The 19,159-nt window shown below is 44.6% G+C and overlaps 19 pseudogenes; all 19 read left to right on the top strand.

The window, feature by feature from the left end:
• The first annotated feature begins 3,052 nt into the window (after nt 1-3,052).
• Nucleotides 3,053-3,171, top strand: LOC148255852 (5S ribosomal RNA; annotated as a pseudogene).
• Nucleotides 3,172-3,376: 205 nt separating this feature from the next.
• Nucleotides 3,377-3,495, top strand: LOC148255851 (5S ribosomal RNA; annotated as a pseudogene).
• A 206-nt stretch (nt 3,496-3,701) lies between these two features.
• Nucleotides 3,702-3,820, top strand: LOC148255850 (5S ribosomal RNA; annotated as a pseudogene).
• Nucleotides 3,821-4,025: 205 nt separating this feature from the next.
• LOC148255849 (5S ribosomal RNA) lies at nt 4,026-4,144 on the top strand (annotated as a pseudogene).
• Nucleotides 4,145-4,701: 557 nt separating this feature from the next.
• Nucleotides 4,702-4,820, top strand: LOC148255848 (5S ribosomal RNA; annotated as a pseudogene).
• Nucleotides 4,821-5,026: 206 nt separating this feature from the next.
• Nucleotides 5,027-5,144, top strand: LOC148255847 (5S ribosomal RNA; annotated as a pseudogene).
• A 203-nt stretch (nt 5,145-5,347) lies between these two features.
• Nucleotides 5,348-5,466, top strand: LOC148255846 (5S ribosomal RNA; annotated as a pseudogene).
• Nucleotides 5,467-6,565: 1,099 nt separating this feature from the next.
• LOC148255845 (5S ribosomal RNA) lies at nt 6,566-6,684 on the top strand (annotated as a pseudogene).
• Nucleotides 6,685-7,415: 731 nt separating this feature from the next.
• LOC148255844 (5S ribosomal RNA) lies at nt 7,416-7,533 on the top strand (annotated as a pseudogene).
• Nucleotides 7,534-7,870: 337 nt separating this feature from the next.
• On the top strand, nt 7,871-7,988 carry LOC148255843 (5S ribosomal RNA; annotated as a pseudogene).
• Nucleotides 7,989-10,809: 2,821 nt separating this feature from the next.
• Nucleotides 10,810-10,928, top strand: LOC148255842 (5S ribosomal RNA; annotated as a pseudogene).
• A 206-nt stretch (nt 10,929-11,134) lies between these two features.
• On the top strand, nt 11,135-11,253 carry LOC148255841 (5S ribosomal RNA; annotated as a pseudogene).
• A 328-nt stretch (nt 11,254-11,581) lies between these two features.
• On the top strand, nt 11,582-11,700 carry LOC148255840 (5S ribosomal RNA; annotated as a pseudogene).
• A 769-nt stretch (nt 11,701-12,469) lies between these two features.
• LOC148255839 (5S ribosomal RNA) lies at nt 12,470-12,589 on the top strand (annotated as a pseudogene).
• A 652-nt stretch (nt 12,590-13,241) lies between these two features.
• On the top strand, nt 13,242-13,360 carry LOC148255838 (5S ribosomal RNA; annotated as a pseudogene).
• Nucleotides 13,361-13,688: 328 nt separating this feature from the next.
• Nucleotides 13,689-13,807, top strand: LOC148255837 (5S ribosomal RNA; annotated as a pseudogene).
• A 2,629-nt stretch (nt 13,808-16,436) lies between these two features.
• LOC148255836 (5S ribosomal RNA) lies at nt 16,437-16,554 on the top strand (annotated as a pseudogene).
• A 780-nt stretch (nt 16,555-17,334) lies between these two features.
• LOC148255835 (5S ribosomal RNA) lies at nt 17,335-17,452 on the top strand (annotated as a pseudogene).
• A 348-nt stretch (nt 17,453-17,800) lies between these two features.
• LOC148255834 (5S ribosomal RNA) lies at nt 17,801-17,919 on the top strand (annotated as a pseudogene).
• The last annotated feature ends 1,240 nt before the right edge of the window (nt 17,920-19,159 follow it).

Below are 19,159 nucleotides of genomic sequence, written 5' to 3'. Positions count from 1 at the left end.
TAGGTAAAAGAGTTATGCGGACACTCGGAGGAGAGATCTAGCGTTTGAGAAATGCGACCGGGTGTTCCTTAAGGTCACTCATTTCAAGGGAATTAGTAGGTTCGGCAGGAGGGAAAAACTGAACCCCCGATTTATTGGACCTTTTGAAATCTTAGATAGGATTGGTACTACTGCCTATGGACTAGCACTGCCTCCAGAGCTCTCCAAGGTCCACAATGTGTTCCATGTATCCATGCTACATAAGTACAACCCGGACCCCTCTCATGTCTTGGCTCATGAACCGCTCCCACTCCAAGGGGACTTATCTTATGAGGAAGTCCCAGTCAGTATCACAGACCGAAAGAGTAGAATACTCTACAACCGTAAAATATCATTTGTAAAGGTAGTGTGGCAGAACCACTCGCCAAGGGAGGCTACCTGGGAGCTAAAATCAGATTTTAGAGCCCAGTATCACCATTTGTTCGACCAAGAGTAAGAGGCAAATTTGGGGGACCAAATTTCTTTAAGGGGGGGAGAGTTGTAACACCCAAAATTTGTATTTTTTATTATTTATTTTATTTTAATTTTTATTAGAATTTTTGTTTAATTTTATTCTATTTTAATATTTAATTTATAAAGTTTTAATTTAATTTAATAGAAATAAAAATAATAATAATAATAAATTAGGGTAAAATTATTTTTGGGATTTAATTGAAATTGATTTTGGGAAAAAAGGGTAAAAATTTGGATTATGGGGATGTTTTTGAAAAGAAAATCGAAAACCGGGGGTCAAAACGCAATTTAGAAAAGTTGTGCCACGTCAGCAGCCCGTTCAGCAGCCCTGGCCAACCAGAACACGCCGCGTGGCAAGGACGCTGACGCAAGAGGCCACATGGGCGATCCGCGTGCACGCGATCGAACAGTCCAGATCTCACGCGTACAGACGGCCCAGATCTCACGCGCACGGATGGCCCAGATCTCATGCGCGCAGACGGCCCAGATTGAATCACGCACAGACGGCCCAGATCGCATCGCGATGGACGGTCCAGATTTATTCTTATTTTAATCGCGATCGGACGGTCCAGATTAAATCATGATGGACGCTTGAGATTAAAAGATGAAGGTTATAAATAACCTCACCCACACCTAACCCCAAACCCTAGCCGCCAGTACCCTCGTCGGAAAAGAAGAACCAGTCACCGGAGGAGCCGGCCGCTGCCACACGCCGCCGCACCAGAGCATTTTTCGACCGCCAAACGAGGTAAATTTTCTCCCCTTGGCTCATTTTTCGATGCTGAATCCGCCTATGGCCAAATCGGAGCCAAACCATCGGCCAATCAGCTAGAAAACACCGCCAAAGTCCAGCGGCGCCGTCGAAGCTTTCCTCAGTTTTTGCCTCTGATGAGGCCCTTCTCGGTTCCTGTTCGATGCAATTTTTACACCACTGTAATCACCGTCCTTTTTTTTTACAGGTTGACTGGAGCAAAACATCAAATCGCGACTCGTGCCGGAGAAGCCGCCGCACCCGAGAGCTCTGCCGCTGGTAAGTCTCGATTTTTCGTGATTTTTTGGCCCACCGAGGGCCCTAGGTTGTTTTATCGCAGGAACCAATGCAAGTTGGGCCAAACTCGGCCGAAAACGGCCAACCTGAGGTGGATCGCCGCCGATGGCGGCTGTGCCGACGCCGGAGCACGGTAGAGCCGCCGTGCCGGAATTCCAATTTGACCGAAAGGGCCTTGGGTCTAATTTGGAATTTTTTTTGGGACACGTGCAGGTACCGGAAGCATGTTTCAGTTTCTAGGAAAAAATTCAGGGAATCTAGGGACTGCACGTAGGCACAATGTAAAGTCAATTTCAGACCTCGAAATAAGTAAGGACCTCTCACCCTATTTCCTATCACGGTATTAAAGTTCAATAAATGATAAAACGGTATTCGCGAAATTAATGGATGTGTATAATTACTTAAGGTTGCTAATGGAGCCCGAATCTGGTGTATTTGTAGGTCAGTTGTTGTTTAATCTATTTTATAGTTTTAAATGCAATGTGGTACTTGATGTGGTTATTTTATGATTTCGTATGCATGAATCCTTGTTTCATTTATTATGGTTTGAATTATGGTGAACCCGATGTTGTGTCGTCTTGCTTGGTGTTCATTATTGATTTACGTGTTTATGTTTGATTGGATAATTGAGACCAAGAAAAATGAAAAAAGGTATGTGGATTGATAAATGGATAATGTCGACAGCCTCACTAGATATCCTGGGAGATGGTGGACGAACCGAGTCCATAGGGAACCCTACCGAGAACGTGGTCTCTCATATCAGACTGGGTATGGAGACTTTATGTATTTTGGCGCCCATACCGGACGGGGTATGGGGACGGCCCGTTTCACCCTCATACCGGAAGTGGTATTGAGGTTTATAGTTTTGGCGCCCATACAGGACGGGGTATGGAGACGGCCTTGGAATAAAGATATTAATGTTGATGGTTCACGTGTAGCGAGGACCCCCTATGGATCCCCATGGATACTAGTAGGCTGGTAAAAAAGGAGAATTGTTGTCTGATTATTGAAGTACAAAAGTATAACATGTGTTATGTAAAAAAGTGTATATGATTTTATGATGGTTATAATGTTATTGTTTTCATATGTTATTTTCATGAATCTCACCGAGGTAAGTGGACAGTAAAGGTTTTTATTATTAATAAATGAGTTTGTTATAAGTTATGCTCCATTGATCGTTTTTGTTTTCTACCAACCTTTAATTCTGTGGTAGTGAGATAGTGTGATGTCTTTACTGGGCTAGTGTAGCTTATTCCTTACTTCACCATTTCAGATTAGGAGAACGTGGTTCCCGAGCCCATTCTGCAAGAAGATGGCGAGTTAGACGCCTAAAGATTTTATAATTCTATTTATAGTGTTCATTTCGAGTATTTTCTTTAATTAGCTTATTCTTTCTCACGTTGAATACGTTTATGGTTATTGTGTAAGGGATGTAAATAAGAATTTTTATTTCACTTTTGCACTTAGAATTTTTAATACATACATTTTCATTTTTATTTCCGGGGCCGTAACAGGTGCGATCATACCAACACTAATGCACCGGATCCCATCAGAATTGCGTAGTTAAGTGTGCTTAGGCGAGAGTAGTACTTGGATGGGTGACCTCATGGGAAGTACTCGTGTTACACCCATTTTTTTGCAGATGATTCTTTCGACGTTACACGCGACTTGAATTATGGTCCACAGGTTTATTCGCAAATGTGAGTCACGGCGCCGTGCCATTTTACTTGATATTAGAACGAGAATGAGAGGTGCAGTGCGCACACACAAAGAAACAAATAACGGGAGGGGGAAGAAAGGTGAAGCAGTATATGTATTTGCAGTGCGAAATTAAATAAGTGCAATCATACCAGCACTAATGCACCGGATCCCATCAGAACTCCGCAGTTAAGTGAGCTTGGGTGAGAGTAGTACTTGGATGGGTGACCTCTTGGAAAGTCCTCGTGTTGCACCAATTTTTTTTCAAACGGGTAGTTCGACGTTACACGCGACTAGAACTATGGTCCGCTGGTTTATACGAAAATGTGAATCAAGAAGAAGGGGCATTTTAATCGATATTAGAACGAGAAGGAGAGGTGCAGTGTGAACGCACAAGGAAACAAATGATGGGAGGGGGGAGAGAAGGAGAAGGAGTGTATGTATTTGCAGCACGAAATGAAACAGGTGCGATCATACAAGCACAAATGCACCGGATGTTATCAGAACTCCGCAGTTAAGTGTGCTTTGGCAAAAGTAGTACAAGGATGGGTTATCTCCTGGGAAGTTCTCGTGTTGCACCCATTATTTTTCAGATGGGTCGTTCGACGTTACGCGCGACTGGAACTATGGTCCGCTGGTTTATACGGAAATATGAGTCAAGATGCAGGGGCATTTTAATTGATATTAGAACGAGAAGGAGAGGTGAGGTGTGAATGCACAAGGAAACAAATGACGGGAGGGGGAAGAAAGGAGAAGGAGTTTATATATTTGTAGCGCGAAATGAATTAGGTGTGATCATACCAGCACTAATGCACCAGATCCCATCAGAACTCCGTAGTTAAATGTGTTTGGGCGAGAGTAGTACTTGGATTGGTGGCCTCTTGGGAAGTCCTCGTGTTGCACTCATTTTTTTTCAAATGGGTCGTTCAATGTTATGCGCGAATGGAATTATGAACCGCTAGTTCATTCGCAAAGGTGAGTCACGGTGCCGGGGCATTTTACTTGATATTAGAATAAGAAAGAGAGATACAGAGTGCACGCACAAAAAAATAATTGACCGGAGGGGGGATGGAAGGAGAAAGAGTGTATGTATTTGCAGCGCAGAATGGAACATCCATCATAACAGTACTAATGCAATGAATTCTATCAGAACTCTGCAGTTAAGGGTGCTTGGGCGAGAGTAGTACTAGGATGGGTGACCTCCTGCGAAGTCCTTATATTTCACCTATTTTCTTGGGAAGTCCTCGTGTTGCACCCATTTTTTTCAGATGGATCGTTCGACGTTACGCGCGACGGGAACTATGGTCCGCTGGTTTATTTATAAATGTGAGTCACGACGTTGGGACATTTTACTTGATATTAGAATGAGAAGCATAGGTGCAGTATGCAAGCGCAAGAAAAAAAATGACGGGAGTGGGGATGGAAGAAGAAGGTTTGTGTTTTTTTGAAGCGTGAAATGAAACAGGTGCGATCATACCAGCACTAATGCACCGGATCCCATCAGAACTCCGCAGTTATGTTTCCTTGGGCGAGAGTGGTAGTAGGATGGGTGACCTCCTGGGAAGTACTCGTGTTGTACCTATTTTTTTAGATGATTTTTTCGACGTTACGCACGACTTGAATTATGGTCCGCAGGTTTATTCGCAAATGTGAGTCACGGCACCGTGGCATTTTACTTGATATTAGAACGAGAATGAGAGGTGCAGTGCGCACGCACAAGGAAACAAATGACGGGAGGGGGAAGAAAGGAGGAGGAGTATATGTATTTGCAGCGCGAAATTAAACAGGTGATGTAACATACCAGCGCTAATGCATCGGATCCCATCAGAACTCCGCAGTTAAGTGTGCTATGGCGAGAGTAGTACTCGAATGGGTGACCTCCTGGGAAGTCCTCATGTTGTACCAAGTTTTTTTCAGACGGGTTGTTCGATGTTACGAGCGACTGGAACTATGGTCCGCTGGTTTATACGACAATTGTGAGTCAAGAAGCAGGGGCATTTTAATCAATATTAGACCGAGAAGGAGAGGTGCAGTGTGAACGCACAAGGAAACAAATGATGGGAGGGGGGAGGGAAGGAGAAGGAGTGTATTTGCAGCACGAAATGAAACAAGTGCGATCATACCAGCACAAATGCACCGGATCCCATCAGAACTACGCAGTTAAGTGTTCTTTGGAGAAAGTAGTACAAGGATGGGTTACCTCTTGGGAAGTTCTCTTGTTGCACCCATTTTTTTTCAGATGGGTCGTTCGATCTTACGCACGACTGGAACTATGGTCTGCTGGTTTATATGCAAATGTGAGTCAAGATGCAGGGGCATTTTAAGTGATACTAGAACGAGAAGGAGAGGTGAAGTGTTAATGCACAAGGAAACAAATGACGGGAGGAGGAAGAAAGGATAAGGAGTGCATATATTTGCAACGCAAAATGAAACAGGTGCGATCATACCAGCACTAATTCACCGAATCCAATCAGAACTCCGTAGTTAGGTGTGCTTGGGCGAGAGTAGTACTCGGATGGGTGAACCTCCTGAAAAGTCCTCGTGTTGCACTCATTTTTTTTCAGATGGGTCATTTGACGTGACGCGCGAATGGAATTATGAACTGCTTGTTCATTCGCAAAGGTGAGTCACGGTGCTGGGGCATTTTACTTGATATTAGAACGAGAAGGAGAGATGCTGAGTGCACGCACAAAGAAACAAATGACCGGAGGGGGGATGGAAGGAGAAAAAGTGAATGTATTTGCAGTGTAGAATGAAACATGAACAATCATATCAGCACTAATGCAATGGATTCTATCAGAACTCCATAGTTAAGGGTGCTTGGGCGAGAGTAGTACTAGGATGGGTGACCTCCTGCGAAGTCCTTATATTTCACCCATTTTCTTGGGAAGTCCTTGTGTTGCACCCATTTTTTTCAGACGGATCGTTCGACGTTACGCGCGACGGGAACTATGGTCTGCTGGTTTATTTGCAAATGTGAGTCACGACATTGGGACATTTTACTTGATATTAAAACGAGAAGCAGAGGTGCAGTGTGCACGCACAAGAAAACAAATGTCGGGAGCGGGGCGATAGTAGTACTAGAATGGGTGACCTCCTGGGAAGTCCTCATGTTGCACCAATTTATTTGTAGATGGGTCGTTCGACTTTACGCGGGAGTAGAACTATGATCTGCTGGTTTATTCACAAATGTGAGTCATGTCGCCAGGGCATTTTACTTGATATTAGAACGAGTAGGAGAGATACAGTGTGCACGCACGAGGACACAAATGATGGGAGGGGGAGGGAAGGAGAAGGAGTGTATGTATTTGCAGTACGGAATGAAACTGGTGCGATCATACCAGCACTAATGCACCGGATCCTATCAAAACTTCGCAGTTAAGTGTTCTTGGGTGAGAATAGTACTAGGATGGGTGACCTCCTGGGAAGTACTCGTATTGCACCCGTCTTTTTCTTAATATTATTCGTGCATCCATTTATAGTCCACCACGTGATAAGAGTGTCATTACGAGCATCAAAAATAATAGAACAAGCAAAACAGAGGTGTGGCGGGTGGTCCGTTCATCTGGGCGTGAATCGAGGCAACGGAGCATTTTACTTGATATTACAACTCGAAGTAGAGGTGCAGTGTACACACAGAGCGATACAAATGATGGGAGGGGGGCGGGAGAGAGAAGGGGTATATGTATTTGAAGTGAGGAATAGATTGGGAGGGATCATACTAGCACTAATGCATCGTATCCCATCATAATCTATAGTTAAGTGTGTTTGGGCGAGAGTAATACTAGGATGAGTGACTTCTTGGGAAGTGCTTGTGTTACACCTGTCTTTTTACGGACAGGGCACCAAACATTATAGGCAACCGGAGCCATAGTCCGCTGGTTCATTTGTAAGCGTGAGTCGCCGCGCTGGGACATTTTGCTTACTTTTTTTGTGCACTCATTTATAATCCACCACGTGATAAGAGAGCCATTAAGAGCATCTTACATAGTAGAACAAGGAAAAAAAAAGGTGTGGTGGGTGGTCCTTTAATCTGGGCATAAGTGGAGGTGCTGGGGCATTTTTCTTGATATTAGAACTAGAAACAGAGATGCAATATGCGCGCACAACGAAAAAAAATGACGGGAGAGGGGAGGAAAAGAGAAGGGGTATATGTATTTACAATGCGGAATGGAAGGGGTGTGATCATACCAGCACTAATGCACCAGATCCCATCGAACTATACAGTTAAGCATGTTTGGGCGAGAGTAGTACTAGGATCGGTAACCTCCTGAGAAGTCCTCGTGTTGCACTGTCTTTTTGCAAACGGAGCGTAAAATGATACATATGATCGGAGCCATAATCAGCTGGTGTGAGTTGCGTCGCCAGAAAATTTTTCTTACTATTTTTTCGTGCATTCATTTATAATCTACCACGTGATAAGAGTGTCATTGCGATATCTTACATAGTAGAATAAAGAAAAATGAGGTACAGTAGGCGGTCCTTTCTTCTGGCGTGAGTCGAGGTGTCAGGGCATTTCGTTTAATATTAAAACTATAAACAAAGGTATGGTGTGCGTGCATAGCGAACAAAAATGACAGGTGGGGAAAGGGAAGGAGAATGGGTATATGTATTTGCAACGCGAAATGGAAGGGGTGCAATCATACTAGCATTAATACACCGGATCCCATCAAACTCCGTAGTTAAGCGTGCTTGGGCGAGAGTAGTACTAGGATGGGTGATCTCCTAAGAAGTTCTCTTGTTGCACCCGTCTTTTTGCAGACGAGGCGTCAAACGTTACGAGCGATTGGAGCCACAGTTCGTCGGCATGAGTGGTGACATTGAAACATTTTGCTTAATATTTTACGTGCACTTATTTGTAGTCCACCACGTAATAAGAGTCTCATTACGAGAGTCTTACATAGTAGAACAATGAAAAAATAGGTGCAGCGGGCCTCCGTTCTTCTGGGCGTGAGTCGAAGTGACATTGCATTTCGCTCTATATTAGAACTAGAAGTAGAGATGCAGTATGCCTGCACAGCGAAATAAATGATGGGAGGGGGGAGGGAAGGAGAAGGGCTATATGTATTTACAGTTGGGAATGGGACAATTGCAATCATACAAACACTAATGCACAGGATCCCATCAGAACTCTGTAGTCAAGCGTGCTTAGGCGAGATTAGTTCTAGGATGGGTGACCTCCTAGAAAGTCCTTGTGTTGAACCCATCTTTTTGTAGACGGGGTGTTAAATGTTAAGTGCGATCAGAGCCACAGTCTGCCGGTGTCAGTTGCGAGGCCTGAAAATTTTGCTTAATATTTTTCGTGCATTCATTTATAGTCCACCACGTGATAAGAGTGTCATTACAAGTTTCTTATATAGTATAACAATGAAAAACGAGGTACGACGGGCGATCCATTCATCTGGGCGTGAGTCAAGGTGTCGGGATATTTCGCTTGATATTAGAACTAGAAATAGAGCTGTGGTGTGTGCGCACAACGAAACAAATGATGGGAGGGGGGAGGGAAGGAGAAGGGGTATATGTACTTGCAGCATGGAATGGAAGTGCTGCGATCATACCTGCACTAATGCACTGGATCCCATCGAATTTCGTAGTTAAGTGTGCTTGGGCGGAAGTAGTACTTGGGCGGAAGTAGTACTTGGATGGGTGACCTCCTGAAAAGTTCTCATGTTCCACTTGTTTTTTTACTGACGGGACGTTAAACATTATGCGCGATCAAAGCCATTATCCCTCGAAGTGAGTCGCAACGCCAAGTCATTTTTCTTAATATTTTTTGAGCATTCATTTATAGTTCACCACGTGATAAGAGTGTCATTACGAGCATCTTACATAGTAGAATAACGAAAAATGAGGTACAAGGGGTAGTCCGTTTATCTGGGCGTGAGTCGAGGCACCGGAGCATTTTGCTCTATATTAGAACTATAAGCAGAGGTGCAATGTTCGCGCATAGCGAAACAAATAACAGGGGGGAGGGATGGAGAAGGGGTATATGTATTTGTAGCGCAAAATAGAAGAGGTGCGATCATAGTAGCACTAATGCATGATCCCAACGAACTCCGTAGTTGAGCGTGTTTTGACGAGAGTAGTACTAGGATGGGTGATCTTTTTGGAAGTTCTAGTGTTGCACCTGTCTTTTTACGGATGGGGTGTTAAACGTTATGCGCAATAGGAGCCGTAGTCCGCTGACATGAGTTATGGCGCCATAATATTTTGCTCAATATTTTTCGTGCATTCATTTATAGTTCACCACATGATAAGAGTGTTAGTATAAGCATCTTACATAGTAGAACAATGAAAAATGAGGTACGACAGGCGGTCCATTTATCTAGGCGTGAGTCGAGGTACTCAGACATTTCGCTTGATATTAGAACTAGAAACAGAGGTGTAGTGTGCATGCACAGCGAAACAAATGACGAGAGGGGGGAGGGAAGGAGAAGGGGTTTATATATTTGCAGCACGATATGGAAGGGGTGCGATAATACCCACACTAATGCATTGGATCCTGTCAAACTCCGCAGTTAAGCGGGCTCTGGTGAAAACAGTATTAGGATGGATGACCTCCTGCGAAGTCCTCGTGTTCCACCCGTCTTTTTATGGACGGGACGTTAAACATTACGCGTGACCGGAGCGACAGTCCGCCAGTGTGAGTCGCGGTATTTGGACATTTTGCTTAATATTTTTCAAGCATTCATTTATAGTCCATCACGAGATAAGAATGTCATTACGATTATCTTACATAGTAGAACAATAAAAATAGAGTTGTGACGGGCGGTCTGTTCATCTAGGCATGAGTTGAGATGCCTTGGCATCTCACTTGATATTAGAACTAGAAACAGAGGTGCGGTGTGCGCGCACAACAAAATAAATGATGAGAAGAGAGAGGGAAGGAGAAGGGGTATATGTATTTACAATGTAGAATGAAATTTGTGCAATCATACTAGCACTAATGCATCAGATCCCATCGAACTTCATAGTTAATCGTGCTTGGGCGAGAGTAGTACTAGGATGGGTGATCTCCTAAGAAGTTCTCATGTTGCACCCTTCTTTTTACAGATGGGGCGTTAAATGTTACGCGGGACTAGAGCGACAGTCACCGCTTAATTCACAAATGTGAGTCACGGCGCCGAAAAATTTTACTTAATATTAGAACGAGAAAGAGAGGTGCAGTGTGCACGCACAAGGAAACAAATAACAGGAGAGGGGAGGGAAGGAGAAGGAGTATATGTATTTGCAGCACGGAATGAAACAGGAGCGATCATACCAGCACTAATGCACCAGATCCCATCAGAACTCTGCAGTTTAATGTCTTTGGGCGAGAGTAATATTAGAATCCTGGGAAGTACTCGTGTTGCACCCATTTTTTTGAAGATTGGTCGTTCGACCTTATGCGTGACTGGAATTATGGTCCACTGGTTTATTCACAAATAAGAGTCACGGCGTCGGGGCATTTTACTAGATATGAGAACGAGAAGTAGAGGTGCAGTGTGCACGCACAAGAAAACAAATGACGGGAGTGGAGAGAGAAGGAGAGAAGGAGAAAGAGTGCATATATTTGCATCGCAGAAAGAAACAGGTGCCATTATACCAGCACTAATGCACCAGATCCCAACAGAACTCCGCAGCTAAGTGTGTTTGGGCGAGAGTAGTACTAGAACGGGTGACCTCCTGGGAAGTCCTCCTGTTGCACTTATTTTTTTACAGATGGGTCGTTCGACGTTATGTGCGACTGAAACTTTGGTCCGCTGGTTTATTCCTAAATGTGAGTCATGATACCGAGGCATTTTACTTGATATTAGAATGGAAAGAAGAGGTGCAGTGTGCACGCACAAGGAAACAAATGACGGGAGGGGGGAGGGAAGGAGAAGGAGTGTATGTATTTGCAGCGCCGAATAAAATAAGTGCGATCATACTAGCACTAATGCACCAGATCCCATCAGAAGTCTGCAGTTAAGTGTGTTTGGGCGAGAGTAACACTAGAATGGGTGATCTCCTGGGAAGTCCTCGTGTTGCACCTATTTTTTTGCAGATGGGTCGTTCGACGTTACGCATGACTGGAAATGTGGTCTGCAGTTAAGTGTGTTTGGGCAGAGTAGTACTACAATGGGTGACCACCTGGGAAGTTCTCGTGTTGCACTTATTTTTTTACAGATGGGTCAATCGACGTTACGCGCGAATGGAACTATGGTCCTTTGGTTTATTCGCAAATATGAGTCACGGCGCCGAGGCATTTTACTTGATATTAGAACGAGAAGGAGAGGTGCAGTGTGCATGCACAAGTGAAGAAATGACGGGAGGGGGGAGGGAAGGAGAAGGAGTGTATGTATTTGCAACGCGAAATAAAACAAGTGCGATCATACCAGCACTAATGCACCGGATCCCATCAGAAGTCCGCAATTAAGTGTGCTTGGGCAAGAATAGTACTAGAATTGGTGACCTCCTGGGACGTCCTCGTGTTGCACCTATTTTTTTGCAGATGGGATGTTCGACGTTACGCACGACTGGAACTATGGTCCGCAGTTAAGTGTCTTTGGGCAAAGTAGTACTACGATGGGTGACCTCCTGAGAAGTTCTCGTGTTGCACTTATTTTTTATCAGATGCGTCGATCGACATTACGCTTGACTGAAACTATGGTCCGCTGGTTTATTCGCAAATATGAGTCACGGCGCCGGAGCATTTTACTTGATAGTAGAACGAGAAGGAGGGTTACATTGTGCACGCACAAGGAAACAAATGACGGGAGGGGGGAGGGAAGGAGAAGGAGTGTATGTATTTGCAGTGCGGAATGAAACAAGTGGGATCATACCAGCACTAATGCACTGGATCCAATCAGAAGTCCGCAGTTAAGTATGCTTGGGTGAGAGTAGTACTAGAATAGGTGACTTCCCGGGAAGTCCTCGTGTTGTACCTATTTTTTGGCATATGGGTCGTTTGACGTTACGCACGACTGGAACTATGGTCCGCAGTTAAGTGTGCTTGGGCAAAGTAGTACTACGATGGGTGACCTCCTGGTCATGTTCCATTTATTTTGTTACAGATGGATCGTTCGACGTTACGCACGACTGGAACTATGGTCCGCTGGTTTATTCGCAAATGTGAGTCACAGCGTCGGGGCATTTTACTTGATATTAGAACAAGAAGGAGAGGTGCAGTGTTGCACCTACAGGGGAACAAATGACGGGAGGGGGGAGGGAAGGAGAAGGAGTGTATGTATTTGCAGCACAAAATAAAACAAGTGCGATCATACTAGCACTAATGCTCCGGATCCCATCAGAAGTCCGCAATTAAGTATGCTTGGGCAAGAGTAAGTACTATAATGGGTGACCTCGTGGGAAGTCCTCGTGTTGCACCTATTTTTTTGCATATGGGTCGTTCGACGTTACGCACTACTGGAACTATGGTCCGTAGCTAAGTGTGCTTGGGCAGAGTGGTTCTACGATGGGTGACCTCCTGGGAAGTTTTCGTGTTGCACTTATTTTTTTACAGATTGGTCGTTCGACGTTAAGTGCGACTGGAACTATGGTTCGCTGGTTTATTCGCAAATGTGAGTCACGGCGCCGGGGCATTTTACTTGATATTAGAACGAGAAGGAGAGGTGCAGTGTGCACGCACAAGGAAACAAATGACGGGAAGGGGGAGGGAAGGAGAAGAAGTGTATGTTTTTGCAGCGTGGAATGAAACAAGTGCGATCATACCAGCACTAATGCATCGGATCCCATCAGATGTCCGTAGTTAAGTTTTTTGGGCGAGAGTAGTGCTAGAATAGGTGACCTCCTGGGAAGTCCTCGTGTTGCACCTATTTTTTTGCAGATGGGTCGTTCGACATTACGAACGACTGGAACTATGGTCCGTTGGTTTATTTGCAAATAAGAGTCACAGTGCCGGGGCATTTTTCTTGATATTAGAACGAGAAGCAGAGGTGCACTGTGCACGCACAGGGAAACAAATGACGGGAGGGGGGAAGGAAGGAGAAGAAGTGTATGTATTTGCATCGCAGAATGAAATAGGTGCCATTATACCAGCATTAATGCACCAGATCCCATCATAACTCCGTAGTTAAGTGTGTTTGGGCGAGAGTAGTAATAGAAAGGGTGACCTCCTGGGAAGTCCTCGTGTTGCACCTATTTTTTTGCAGATGGGTCGTTCGATGTTACACACGACTGGAACTATGGTCCGCAGTTAAGTGTGCTTGGGCAGAGTAGTACTACGACGGGTGACCTAGTGGTAAGTTCTCGTGTTGCACTTATTTTTTTACAGATGGGTCATTCGACGTTATGCGCGATTGGAACTATGGTTCGCTGGTTTATTCGCAAATGTAAGTCATTGTGTCGGGGCATTTTACTTGATATTAGAACAAGAAAGAGAGGCACAGTGTGCACGTACAAAGAAACAAATGACTGGAGTGGGGAGGGAAGGAGATGGAATATATTTATTTGTAGTGCAAAATGAAATACGTGCGATCATACCAGCACTAAATCATTGGATCCCATCAGAACTCCGCAGTTAAGTGTGCTTGGGCGAGAGTAGTGTTAGGCTGGGTGACCACCTGGAAAGTTCTCGTATTTCACCCAATTTTTTACAGATGGGTCGTTCGACATTACAACATTAATGCACCGGATCCCATCAAAACTCCGCAGTTAAGTGTGCTTCGACGAGAGTAGTACTAGGATTAGTGACCTCTTGTGAAGTTCTCGTGTTGCACTCATTTTTTTGCATTTGGACCGTTCGATGTTACGCGTGATTGGAACTATGGCCCGCTAGTTTATTCACAAATAAGAGCCACAGCGCCGGGGCATTTTATTAAAACGAGAAGCAGAGGTGAAGTGTGCACGCACAAAGAAACAAATGATGGGAGGGGGGAGGGAAGGAGATGGAGTGTATGTATTTGCAGCGCGGAATGAAACAGGTGCGATCAAACAAGCATTAATGCACTAGATACCATCAGAACTCTGCAGTCAAGTGTGCTTGGACAAGAGTAGTACTAGGATGGGTGACCTCCTGGGAAGTTCTCGTGTTTCACCCATCTTTCTACAGATGGGTCATTCGACGTTGCGCTCGACTGAAACTATGGTCCATTGGTTTATTCGCAAATATGAGTGATGGCACCGGAGCATTTTACTTGATATTAAAACGAGAAGGAGAAGTGCAGTTTACACGCACAAGGAAAGAAATGACGGGAGGGGGAGGGAAGGAGAAGGAGTGTATGTATTTGCAGCGGAAAATGAAACATTTGCGATCATAACATCACTAATTCACCGGATCAAATCAGAACTCCGGAGTTAAGTGTGCTTGGATGATAGTAGTACTAGGATGGGTGACCTCTTGGGAAGTCCGCGTGTTTCCCCCATTTTTTTACAGATGGGTCCTTCGACGTTACGCGCGGCTGAAACTATGGTCCTGTGATTTATTCGCAAATGTGAGTGACAGCACCAGAGCATTTTACTTGATATTAGAACGAGATGGAGAGGTGCAGTTTGCACACACATGAAAAAAATGACGGGAGAGGGGAGGGAAGGAGAAGGAGTGTATGTATTTACATCGCGGAATTAAACATTTGCGATCATACCATCACTAATTCACCTGATCAAATTAGAACTCTGGAGTTCAGTGTGTTTTGGCGAGAGTAGTACTAGGATGAGTGACCTCCTAGGAAGTGCTTGTGTTGCACCCGACTTTTTGCAGACAGGGCATCAAACGTTACACGCGACTGGAGTCATAGTCCGTTGGTTCATTTATCGGCGTGAATCGTCGTGCCGGGGCATTTTGTTTACTTTCTTTTGTGCACTCATTTATAGTCCACCATGTGATAACATAGTAATTACAAGCATCTTACACAGTAGAACAACAAAAAAAAGGTGTGGCGGGTGGTCCTTTAATCTGGGCATAATTCAAGGCGCTGGGGCATTTTGCTTGATATTAGAACAAGAAACAGAGATGCAGTATGCGCGCACAGCGAAAAAAATGACAGGAGAGGGGAGGAAAGGAGAAGGGGTATATGTATTTGCAATGCGAAATGGAAGGGGTGCGATCATACCAGCACTAATGCACTGGATCCCATCAAACTATGCAGTTAAGCATGCTCGGGCCAGAGTAGTACTAGGATCGGTAACCTCATGAGAAGTCCTCATGTTGCACTGTCTTTTTGCAAACGGGCGTAAAACGATACATGTGATCGGAGCAACAATCCGCTGGCGTGAGTCGCCAGATGTGGTATGCCCGCACAGCGAAATAAATGATGGGAGGGGGGAGGGAAGGAGAAGGGCTATATGTATTTGCAGTGGGGAATGTGACAGTTGCGATCATACAAACACTAATGCACAGGATCCCATCAGAACTCTATAGTCAAGTGTGCTTGGGCAAGATTAGTTCTAGGATGGGTGACCTCCTGGAAAGTCCTCATGTTGAACCTGTTGTTTTTAGACGGGGTGTTAAATGTTAAGTGCGATCGGAGCCACAATCTACTGGTGTGAGTCACGGGGCTTGAAAATTTTGCTTAATATTTTTCGTTCATTCATTTATAGTCCACCACGTGATAAGAGTGTCATTACGAGTATCTTACATAGTATAACAATGAAAAATAAGGTACGGCGGGCGATCCATTCATCTGGGCGTGAGTCGAGGTGTCGGGGCATTTCGCTTGATATTAAAACTAGAAACAGATGTGTGGTGTGTGCGCACAACGAAATAAATGACGGAAGGGGTGAGGGAAGGAGAAGGGGTATATGTACTTGCAGCGTGGAATGGAAGGGATGCAACCATACCTGCACTAATGCACTCGATCCCATCGAATTTCGTAATTAAGTGTGCTTGGGCCGAAGTAGTACTAGGATGGGTGACCTCCTGGAAAGTTCTCATGTTCCACTCATTTTTTTGCTGACGGGACGTTAAACATTATGCGCGATCAAAGCCATTGTCCCTCGGAGTCAGTCACAACGCCAAGACATTTTTCTTAATATTTTTCGTGCATTCATTTATAGTTCGCCACGTGATAAGAGTATCATTACGAGCATCTTGCATAGTAGAATAACTAAAAACGAGGTGCAGGAGGTAGTCCGTTCATCTGGGCATGAGTCGAGGCGTCGGAGCATTTTGCTCTATATTCGAACTATAAGCAGAGATGTGGTGTTTGCGCATAGCAAAACAAATAACAGGGGGGAGGGAGGGAGAAGGGGTTTATGTATTTGTAGCGCAAAATAGAAGAGGTGCGATCATACTAGTACTAATACACCAGATCCCATCGAACTCCGTAGTTGAGCGTGCTTTGGCGAGAGTAGTACTAGGATGGGTGATCTTTTGGGTAGTTTTCGTGTTGCACTCATCTTTTTACGGATGGGGTGTTAAACGTTATGCACAATAGGAGCCATAGTCCGCCGGCATGAGTTGTGGTGCCAAATTTTTCGTGCATTCATTTATAGTCCATCATGAGATAAGAATGTCATTACGATTATCTTACATAGTAAAACAATGAAAATAGAGTTGTGGCGGGCGGTCTGTTCATCTGTGCATGAGTCGAGATGCCTTGGCATTTTGCTTGATATTAGAACTAGAAATAGAGGTTAGGTGTGCGCGCATAATAAAATAAATGATGAGATGGGAGAGGAAAGGAGAAGTGGTATATGTATTTGTAGCGCGAAATGGAAGGGGTTCGATCATACCAGCACTAATGCATTAGATCCCATCGAACTTCGTAGTTAATCGTGCTTGGCGAGAGTAGTACTAGGATGGGTGATCTCCTAGGAAGTTCGCATGTTGCACCCTTCTTTTTGCAGATGGGGTGTTACGCGGGACTAGAGCGACAATCGCCGGTTAATTTGCAAACATGAGTCACTGCGCCGAAGCATTTTGCTTAATACTATTCGTGCATTCAATTATAACCCACTACGTGATAAGATTATTATTACGAGCATCTTACATAGTAGAACAACAAAAAAGGAGGTGCGGCGGGTGTTCCGTTCATATAGACATGAGGCGAGGCGCCGGGACATTTTGCTCGATATTAGAACTAGAAGTAGAGGTGCGTTGCACGCACAGCGAAACAAATGACGGGAAGGGAGAGGGAAGGAGAAGGGATATATGTCTTTGCGGCACAAATTGGAAGGGGTGCGATCATACCAGCACTAGTTCACGAGATCCATCAGAACTCTGCAGTTAAGCGTGCTTAGGTGAGAGTAGTTCTACGATGGGTTACCTCTTGGGAAGCACTCGTGTTGCACCCTTTTTTTTACAGACGGGGCATTAAATGTTACGCGGGACTGGAGTGACGATCTGCTTGTTCATTCATAAACGTTAGTCACGGTGCCGAGGCATTTTGTTTAATACTTTTCGTGCATTCAATTAAAGCCCATCACGTGATGAGAGTGTCATTGCGAGCATCTTAAATAGTATAACAACGAAAATTGAGGTGCGGCGGGCGATCTGTTCATATGGGCATGAGTCAAGGTGCCAGGGCATTTCACTCGATATTAGAACTAGAAGCAGAGATGAGTTGCGCGCACAGCGAAATAAATGACGGGAACGGAGAGGGAAGGAGAAGTGGTATATGTCTTTGTGGTGCAAATTAGAAGGGTTGCGATCATACCAGCACTAGTTCAACGAATCCCATTAGAACTCCGCAGTCAAGCGTGCTTGGGCGAGAGTAGTACTAGGATGGGTGACCTCTTGGGAAGTGCTCGTGTTGCACCCTTCTTTCTACAGATAGGACGTTAAATGTTATGCGAGACTGGAGCGATGGTCCACCTGGACATTTTGCTTAATACTTTTTGCACATTCAATTAAAACCAATCACGTGATAAGAGTGTCATTGCGAGTACCTTACATAATATAACAAAACAAAACAAGGTGCGGTGGGTGATCCGTTCATATGGGCATGAGTCGAGGCGCCGAGGCATTTTGCGTAATATTAGAACTAGAAGAAGAGGTGAGGTGCGCGTACAGTGAATCAAATGACAGGAGGGGAGAGGAAAGTAGAAGGGGCATATGTATTTACGGCGCAAACAAGAAAGGGTGCGATCATACGAGCATTAGTTCATCGGATCCCATAAGAACTCTGCAGTTATGCGTGCTTGGGTGAGAATAGTACTAGGATGGGTTACCTCCTGGGAAGCTCTCAGCTCTCGTGTTGCATCCTTCTTTTCTTAGACTGGGCGTTAAACCTTACGCGGGACCGGAGCGACAGTCCACCGGTTCATTCGTAAATGTGAGTAACGACACCGGGGCATTTTGTTTAATACTTTTCGTGCATTCAATTAAAGCCCATGACATGATATGAGTGACTGCAAGCATATTACATAGTAGAACAACAAAAAACGAGAAGCAGTGGTGACCTCCTAGGAAGTCCTTGTGTTGCACCTATTTTTTTAAGATGGGGAGTTTGACATTACGCCCGGTTGGAACTATGGTCCGCTGGTTTATTCGCAAATGTGAGTCATGGCACCGAAGCATTTTACTTGATATTAGAACGAGAAGAAGAGGTGCAGTGTACACGCACAAGGAAACAAATAACAGGAGGGGGGAGGGGAGGAGGAGTGTATGTATTTGCAGCGTGCAATGAAACAGGTGCGATCATACTAGCACTAATGCACCAAATACTATCACAACTCCGTAGTTAAGTGTGCTTGGGAAACAGTAGTACTAGGATGGGTGACCTCTTAGGAAGTCCTCGTGTTGCATCCATTTTTTTGCGGATGGGTCATTCGACGTTACGCGCGACAAGAACAATGGTTCCTAATTTATTCACAAATGTGAGTCACGGTGCCAGGACATTTTACTTGATATTAGAATAAAAAGGAGAGGTGCAGTGTGCACGCATAAGGAAACAAATGAGGGAAGGAGGGAGGGAAGGAGAAGGAGTGTATGTATTTACAGTGCAGAATCAAAAAAGTGCGATCATACCAGCACTAATGCACCAGATCCCATCAGAACTC

This window comes from Carica papaya, chromosome 5 (genome assembly GCF_054855325.1).
Source record: "Carica papaya isolate Zhongbai chromosome 5, ASM5485532v1, whole genome shotgun sequence".
Taxonomy (NCBI): domain Eukaryota; kingdom Viridiplantae; phylum Streptophyta; class Magnoliopsida; order Brassicales; family Caricaceae; genus Carica; species Carica papaya.
The sequence above is the reverse complement of the archived record's forward strand: the minus strand, read 5'-3'. Positions and strand labels throughout refer to the sequence as shown.